Here is a 9,479-nt window from a genome sequence, read left to right as displayed (position 1 = left end):
AAAAGGGGACACATGTAATACTTTCAACAATAAAGAAGTATTAAAAAAAGTTTCCAGGTTCTTCTGAAAAAATCAACGGTTTGACAACATGAGGCTTGTATTTGCAAATGCAACAATCAGCTGGAACTGTGGACAGGCTTTCTGCTCTACAAGGTTATGGGGTCTCCAAGGTGCCACAGACCTCACTACTCCCTATCACATCCTTGACTCAGAAGATTTGGTCAGTTGAGCTGATACATTATGGAGAGTACAAAAATATTTCTGTGGCTACATATCTATCCAAAGTGAGAAAATAAAAAATAGACAATACTTATTTCTTTTTTCTGTTTTTGTATATTGAGTGTATGTTACTCATTGACAGGCTTTGACTAAATGAACCATGTAGATACTGAATTTGTGACCCAATTTTAGTCATGCAGGGTAGACTTGAGATGTAATAACAAAAGGTAGAAAGGTTCATTTTGGTTATTATTCATTAAGTCATCACATATTTACCAATTTACCAAGTGTCTGCCATGTGTCAGATATTGTAATAGGTGCTAGAAATGACGATGGTGATGATAAAATAATAATTAATACGTATGGCCAGATATTGTTCTAAGCATTGTCTCATTTGATCCTCATAACAACCTATAAGGTGAATTCTATTATTTTCCTAATTTCACAGATGAGAAAACAGGGCTCAGAGAGGCAAGGTAATTTGCCCAAGATATGCTAAAAAGTGATCTGGCTGGGTCATGAACCCAGCAATCTAACTGCAGAGTGCAGCAGCCCTAACCATTGCACTACACAGCCTCCAGTGTTACAGGCACACGTGGTGGCACCATAGCCTCTTGGGGCTTTGTGAGAGCTCCTTTCCAGTCCTTATAAGCAGTCTCTAAAGATAATGAGATTTCTTGCCTCACCATGTTTTTAAATTTTATGCTTGTTCTCTGAATTTCTCACCTGTTTGTTCAAACTTTTAATCTGGATCATTTACTGAATCCCTCGTTTTCCAATATTTTAATTAATTTATTTTCAGATCAGACACTGCTGTATCCATCCTTCCATTCGTGGCTCAATTTATAAATCCCATTAAGGAAATATAAACAAACAAACAAATAAAACCCACACTAATCCTCTCTGGCAATTCCTGAGTTTTATCTAATGAGCACTAATACATTAGGATAAACAAACATTTCAAACTATTTGGTCTGAATTTAAAGAATCGATTTTTTTAAGCATGTGGGCGATTTTCGTTCCTTCAGTCAATTCAGGTCTAAATACACTGCCAATGCAAAGGGCAGGGTAGTGTCCCTTTGGCTGAATTTTATGAGACTACCATGAGAACAGACTGTCTTGGAAAGTTCTCTATGCCCTGGAGTTCCTGAGGCTTCATCAGACCACCTCCCTCCCTCGAAACAAAAGTCCAAGTAGCTAGATATTCAAGGCAGACATTTTGGAGGTTGCTTCTGGTTAACTCCAGTGTAGATCCCCAGGCAAATCTGATATCGTGCAACAGTTCTAACATTCATGGAATCCAAATTCCAGTTGTTTGTAATGTAAATGGGAAAACTCTAGCTTTCACAGCCCTTCTGCTTGCCTCCATTTTCTGATTGCTCTGGTTAAAACTTGAACGTTGTGAAAAAAATCATATTCCAAATAGCCCTATTTTCTCCCTCTCCTCTATCCCTGGGAACCCCGTAAGCAAATGAAATGATTTTGTAGGCATTCTTCTCCTATAGTCCTTTCCAATAGGAGCTTTCTTAATTCAAGAAACACAATTACTTATGGACTAGCATCAACATTCCACTTTATTTTACCTGAAAAATAAAAGTCTGTTGTTTACCACCAAGCAAAGTATCATTTTATGGTTTTAACATAAATATGACAAATAAAAAGGAATGGGGATAGGAAGGGATCCTTTTCAGCGTCCTTATTACCTACTTCCGCAGTCACAACTGAAGTCAGGTAGTCATAGGTGGTGAAGAATCCACAAATCACCCAAGTCCCAAAGATGTCTTTGGAACATTGAGTTCTATAATCCAATTATCTTCCTGCTACTATCTTGGCTGTCTATCTCCACCATTCAGGGAATTCCATTTACCAATGAAAGTTAAAATTCTCAAGTTAGATGTATTTTACATTTTCCTAAACACTTCCTCCATCTAGTTCAGACCCATTCTTCTTGAATTGACCACCTTGCCGGCTTCTTCTCTTTGTTACTCCTATTATACTCTTTAAAAGCTGGAACATACTCTGAAGATTTTCTTCAAACATGCACTCCACCTCCTACATTTCTCTAAGACATATTTATTGAGCACCTACTATGGGCCAAGCTCTGTTTTTCATGATGGAACTATAGTGGTCAAAAAATTAAAATCCCTGCCCTCATGTTGCTCATGTATTAGTGATGGATAATGGAGTCAACAAATGAGTAGTTTTATATAATAATAAGAACCATGAGGAAAATAAAAGAGACTAATATAATAGAGCAGGATTGGAGGAGAGAGTTACTTTATATTGAGTGATAAGTAAATGCCTCACTGGGGAAGGGAAAAGTATAAAGAATGGTCTTCTTCCTTTCCTTGAAAACCACTTATCCTGCTCAATTTCTTCTACAGGTAACTCCTTTTCTCATACCTTACAATCAGCAGTTGTTATGCCCAGATTTCAGGATCCCCAAGAGACCACCAGGGAGCCAGCCGAGTCCGATGCAAAAGCAAAGAGTCTTTATTCGAGCTAGCTCGAGCTCCCCGTCTACCACACTCGCCGGCGCAGCAGCAGGAGGCAGAGAGAGAGAGCCAGCTCTGTGGGGAGGGGTTTTATAGGGGGGTTGGAGTAAGGGGAGGAGAGAGGACTGTGGGCCCTGCCGATTGGCCAGGCGCAAGTCGGAGTCTTGTTACACAGGATGTGGTTGTGTCTATGGCACGCCCTTCCCTTGATTATCATTGGTTTAAAGAAATCCTAGGTGTGGCTAGCAGAGGCTTGGGCTTCCGGGAAGAAGCTCCTTGCTGAGCACATGGCTAATGGCTGCTGCCCAAAAATGGAGGATTCGGGGCAAGATGGAGGGCATAGCCCTCGCCCTTTCACAATCAGTGTCGGAATTGTATTTACCTCCCACTCCCACTTCCTTATTCTTTTGCCATTCATTTCCTTGACCAATTCCAGCTCTTGATGAGGCCAGCCCCATTTAATTTTTTTTCCATTTGGCCATCATGTTTTGCCCTGTCACTTCCATGGCATTTCCCGAAGTTCTTTGACATCTTTATTCCCTATATCATAGATTCTCTATTTTGCTTCATATCATCCACTATTAGCTGGAATGGGTACATTATTTATATGGATCAAGAAAACAACACTGCAGTGAATCAGTCCTTTGAAGTTTATTTCTACTCCAGGGACCTTTAGCTTGACTCCCCTGGGACAATCCATTTGCACGGCCATACTTGCATCTAATTCGTACTCTCTGATAGTAACTTTAAATTTCTTTTCTTGATTTACAGGTTCCCATCATGTCACTTGAGACTGACCAAACTCTTCTTTTCATTTGGTTCTACATACTCATTCATCTCCAAGTCTACTCGCACTCTTCTGATTCACCTCTGAGTACCAACGCTATGTGGGGCAGATCTGAGTTCAAACTCCGTACTGCACTTAGAGCTGTAGCACTTTAAAGCAAAGGATAATATCTCAGGAGTATCCTGTATAATAAAAGGGTAATATGCAAATTGACCCTAATGGCAGAAGACCGGTAATGACCGGTCGCTATGACACACACTAACCACCAGGGGACAGACACTCAACGCAGGAGCTGCCCCCTGGTGGTCAGTGTGCTCCCACAGGGGGAGCTCTGCTCAGTCACAAGCTGGGCTGATGGCTGCAAGCGCAGTGGTGGCGGCGGGAGCCTCTAAGCAGCGCTAAGGATGTCTGACTGCCGTTTAGGCCTGCTCCCCACGGGGAACGAGCTTAAGCCATCAGTTGGACATCCCCAGAGGGCTCCTGGGCTGCCAGAGGGATGTCTGACTGCCAGCTTAGGCCTGATCCCATGGGGAGGGGGCCTAAGTTGGCAGTTGGACATCCCCAGAGTGCTCCTAGGCTGCCAGAGGGATGTCTGACTGCCAGTTTAGGCCCAATCCTCCGGGGAGTGGGCCTAAACCAGCAGGTGGACATCCCCCGAGGGGTCCCAGATTACGAGAGGGTGCAGGCTGGGCTGAGGGACCCCACCCCCAAGTGCATGAGTTTCCATGCACTGGGCCTCTAGTATGTATATAAAGACCTTAACAACTCCTTGGCACCCAGGAACTGTTTAATAAATGGTTAAGGTTCTTATTGTTATTCCCTTTCTACCTAGTCTGGTTTGTCTTATAGGTCTTATCTATTGATAAGTACAATCCTATGCTGCAAAGCATTTGCCAGTCATTGTCATTGGAATAAGATTCTATTTTTTTTTTCTATTTTGACTTCATATTACTGGTTTGCAGCAGCAAAATTCCCATAACTGTATTGATGGCTCTTAGTTTATATTGATGTTATCAAACCTCCTGAATATTATTCACCAAATCTTTTCTTCATTGCTAATTGACTGTCTACCTCATCTACTGTGGGCCCTACTTCTCTTTTATTAACCACAAAAATCCCTAAATGCCCTTGTTCAGACTCAACAAATGATCTAATCTCCCTTTTTACTAATGTATCAGGATATTAAATTCATCTCTTCCTGTTGTCTTGGATGTTCTGCTTGGTCCTTGGCTGAGAATAACACAATAGTTGCCAAATACTCCCCCATTTTTAAGTGTGTTGCTAAACCAGCTACATAGGACTTACAAAGGAGATGGCTCAAAACCAATTCTGCTAGCACAGGCCCATCACTACTTTTCAATGTATGAGACATTAAGGTGTAAGGAGTCTTGAGGCAATTTCACTGAGGAGAACAGTTGAAATACTGTAACATCTTGTCCTTGCTCCTCACCTTATACCAAGAGGAAAAAAATCATAAGGACCCCAAGAAGACCTTAATATATATTTCTGGAGTTACGGAACCAAAGGTTTGCCATGTGACTCTCCGTGGAGAAAGTTGGTGTCCTGAGTGACCTGCACCAGGAGGAACGTGCCCCTCAAGCAATAGCTGGAAATGGTACACATTTCCTGGGAAATGAAATGGCCTTCAAGACAGAAGTGGACAACCAGAAGGCCAGAGGATGAAGGAGGAATTCAAAGTAGCGGGCCAGACTAGGAGCTTTGCCTAGATTATAGAGGCTGTCAGTGGTGCTTCCAAGTGAAAGTATGTTTGAGAAATTCAACAGAAGGTGACTTTTTAAGAAACTCAGCAAAAGAAACATGGAACCTGAAATTGTACATCGAGAGAGAATAAGGACAACAGATGACAACTATTCCCGTCATATAGACTGAGCAATTTCCCCCTTAATCCACTCCCAACGTAACCAGATCCTTGAGGAGTGAAATATAAACGGGGAGTGGGGACCAGAGTCAGGGAGAGAGAAGAAATCCTGCGTCCTTTCCCACTGCAAGCTTCTAAGCCTAAAGGAAGCCTGAGCTGGGGTAAGAGAGACCATTTTAGATTGAATGCCTTCTGAGATTAAGTATTACATCGGTTGGGAATATTCATTTAGGAAAATAAGGCTGCTGTTGGGAATTAAAGAGGTCAAATGAGCTGTAGTACCTAGCGGAGATTTTGCCCAGATTATGAAAGAATGAGTTTAGGGATTCAGTTAAAGGGGCAGTGAGAAAAAGAATAAACATACTACCTGACTTCACCCAGATCCAGATCATTAGATGAAATAATAACTTTTCTCCTATTCTCTTCAAAATTTTACTATTTGTTCACTTGTTCTTTCTTAATGGTTTCATGACTCATAAGAAAAATGTTCTCTCCAGTAAGATAATTAATGGTCACCAACTTCCTCCTCATGATCCTCATTTATTCTACAATTGATTTTTCTTCTGAATTTGATACTCCCTCATTTTCCATGACACTGCATTCCCTTTGTTGTTCATTGCAATAATTTCTTAGTCTCAAATGTTGTTTTTTTTTTCTGTCCATACTTAATGATTCTTTATGCCCCCCACCCCCTGTCCACAGTGGCTCTCTATATGGCTTAATATATAATGCTTCATATAATACTCCAATTAAAAAATGGGCAGAGGACCTGAATAGTCACTTCTCCAAAGAGGACACACAAATGGCAAACAGACATATGAAAAGATGCTCAAAGTCATTTATCAACAGAGAAATGCAAATTAAGACCACAATGAGATGTCACCTCACACCTCTCAGCATGGCTTTCATCAATAAATCAACAAACAAGTGTTGGCAAGGATGTGGAGAAAAAGGAACCCTTGTGAATTGCTGATGGGAATGCAGATTGATGTAGCCACTATGGACAAAAGTATGGGGGTTCCTCAAAAAAAAAAAAAAGAAAGAAAATGGAACTGCCGTATGACCCAGTGATTCCACTCCTGGGTGAAGTGAAATCCCAAAGAACTAATGCAAAAGACGATATGCACCCCTATGTACAATGTCCAAGATATGGAAACAATTCAGTAGATGAGTGGATTAAAAAGCTGTCCTACATATATGCAATGAAATCTTACCATTTACGACAGCATAGATCGACCTAGAGGAGCATTATGCTAGCTAAAATAAGTCAGTCAGAGAAAGACAAATAGCATATGATTTCATGTATATGTCAAATCTAAAGAACAAAATACATGAACAAACAAAAGTGAAACAAAGAATAGATACAAAGAATAGACTGATGGTTGCCGGAGGGGAGGGGAGTTGGGTGACTAGGTACAAAAGGTGAAGACATAAAGAAGTACAGATTGATAGTTACAAAATAATATGGGGATGTAAAGAATGGCATAGGAATTTAGTCAATAATATTGTGATAATTATGTATGGTGCCAGATGGGTTATGAAAATATCAGGGGGGCCACTTTATAAAGTATATGATTGTCTAACCACTATGCTGTATACCTGAAACTAATACAAAATAATATTTAATGTAAATGGTAATTGAAAAATAAAATTTAAAAAAATCTCCATGCAATTAATCACTTTGTGCCAAGCCAAGCGAAGAGCAAGTTAAATAAAAAACCCCTGCCTAGGCAACCCACCAACAAGCAAGAATAAATTATTGCTGTCACTGAGTTTTGGAGTGGTTTGTTATGCAGCATCACCATGGCAATAATAACTGATACACTCAAGGTTATTTTTTGTGCTCAAACCTAATTTCCTTTACCAGATTATATATTCCAGAGTTGTTCAGAGCCCCTGTCTTTTTAAAACCTTCAAAGTAAACTAATACAATGTCCTGCAGGGTGTGCGTGCCCAAACCATGTTCAACAAATAAATGTATACCTTCGTTTCCACTTACCAGAGTGTGTTATTATGTTAGGCTGGGTGCCCTTGCAGTAAAAATACATGAATCTCAGGTAATCAAAGATTCTATAAAATAAAATAATTTGAACTGTGTTTTCTTCTTGTGGTATTCGCCACTGGGGGATCCTAAAGTTTTCCTATTTAAAATACTACTTTTCAAAGATGTGAGAGCTGTTTCAAAATATTAGTATGACTTCTTTGGAAAATCAGTTATGCATGGTGGAGAGAACACAGCTTTGATGCTACATGCCCTGTTCTGTTCCTTACTGGGAATGCCAACATGGGACAAACGCAATGAGTTTTCTGAGCCCAAGTTTCTCATATGAAAAGTAGGGTTAACAGCATTATTCCTTGTGGTTTTTTTTCCTTCTGTGCAGATTAGTATAACTAATATAGATTAATGCCTATCTTTAATATAAAAAACCTGTTTATTGTACACCTACTATATGTAATCGGTCTTTGACTCAAAGCCAGCACAGTATAACCATAACACATTGTTCTAGAACATCAGTTTTATTTGATCACACATAATCTGTAATATAATCTTTACAAATAAAATACTGCAAATACATTTTTCACAGGCAGGTAGATTTGGGGCTGGATCTTATGACCATCATAGATTTGAGTTCCTTCTTTGTTAATGCGCTAGTCTGCTCAGGCTGCCATAATAAACATGACCCTCTGGGAGGCTTAAACAATGTAAATTTATTTTCTCACAGTTTAAAGGCTGCAAGAGCAAGAGCAAGATACCAGCAGGATTACTTTCTCTGGTGAGGCCAGTCTGCTTAGCTTCTGGATATGCCCTCATATGGCCTTTTCTTTGGGAGAAGGGGGTGGAGAGAGAGAGAGAGAGAGAGAGAGAGAGAGAGAGAGGTTGATTTTTTTTTTCTTATAAGGACACCAGTGCTATAGAATGAGGGTCCCACCCCTATGACTTCATTTCAGAGAGAGAGAGAGAGAGAGAGAGATTCTTTTTTTTTCTTATAAGGACACCAGTGCTATAGAATTAGGGTCCCACCCCTATGACTTCATTTACTCTTAATTACCTCCTGGAAAAACCCTACCTCCAAATATAGTCATGTTGGGGGGCACAGCTTCAACATATGGCTTAGGGGAGCACACAATTCAGTCCCTAAGAGTAGGGTACGGTGGCTTTGATACTCCCCTTTTCAAGAGGTGGCGCTTCATTCCCCTCCTTAGGCATGCAGGCTGGCTTCAGAACTCACTTCTAATGAATGAAATATGGCAGAAGGGATGGGATGTCATTCCAAGATCAGCTTATAAAAAAGCCACCGCTTCCGTTTGAGTGCTCTACCTCACTCTCCTATCCTAGGCCTCTCCATCTCGGATCATTTGATCCAGGAGAAGCCAACTGCCATAGAGACGCAAGGCATTAAAATCCGCCAACTACAGGAATACACTTGGAAGTGGATTCGCCACAGCTGATAGTTGACTGCAACCTCATAATTTCTAGGAAAGTTATTTCAAGTGCTGCCAGGTATCCTCCTGTCTCTAACAATAAAATGTGAGAGGAGAAAAACAAAGGGAAGATGATTAACATAGAAAGAAGCAGGAATAATGGTTTTGAAAATTCTGAGACATACCAGATAGCAAACATTTCTCAAATTAAGAAGTGACTTCTCAGTAAAGCGCACACCCAGAAAAACTAGTCTAAATAGGAAGCCAAGAATGTAAAATTATTTGTAAGTCCTCAGAAAGGGCGATAGCAGTGGCTCTGAGTTCCTTTTGGTCAGATAAAAGGGTCTTTGAAGATATTAATCAAACAACAGGGGTGCTAGGAATCTTGAGGGCATTGTCCTTCAATAGTCTCAGCAGAATCCTGAGTTAGAGAAGGACTTATCTTGAGGAAATTGGAGTTGTGGGTTTTGTCTAATAGAGCAATCCTCTGTAAGATTCACACCCATACAGTTCTTTTAAAAAACTTATTGTTTAAAGTATTACATATGTCTCCTTTTGCCCCAATTGACCCCCCTCGCCAACCCCTCCTCCCAGGACAAGCCCCCATTGCCCCAGTGTCCATGTCCATTGGTTATGCTAATATGCATGCATACAAGTCCTTTGGTTGATCTCTTAC

This window comes from Myotis brandtii, unplaced genomic scaffold (genome assembly GCF_000412655.1).
Source record: "Myotis brandtii unplaced genomic scaffold, ASM41265v1 scaffold32, whole genome shotgun sequence".
Taxonomy (NCBI): domain Eukaryota; kingdom Metazoa; phylum Chordata; class Mammalia; order Chiroptera; family Vespertilionidae; genus Myotis; species Myotis brandtii.
Note: the sequence above shows the minus strand (reverse complement) of the source record.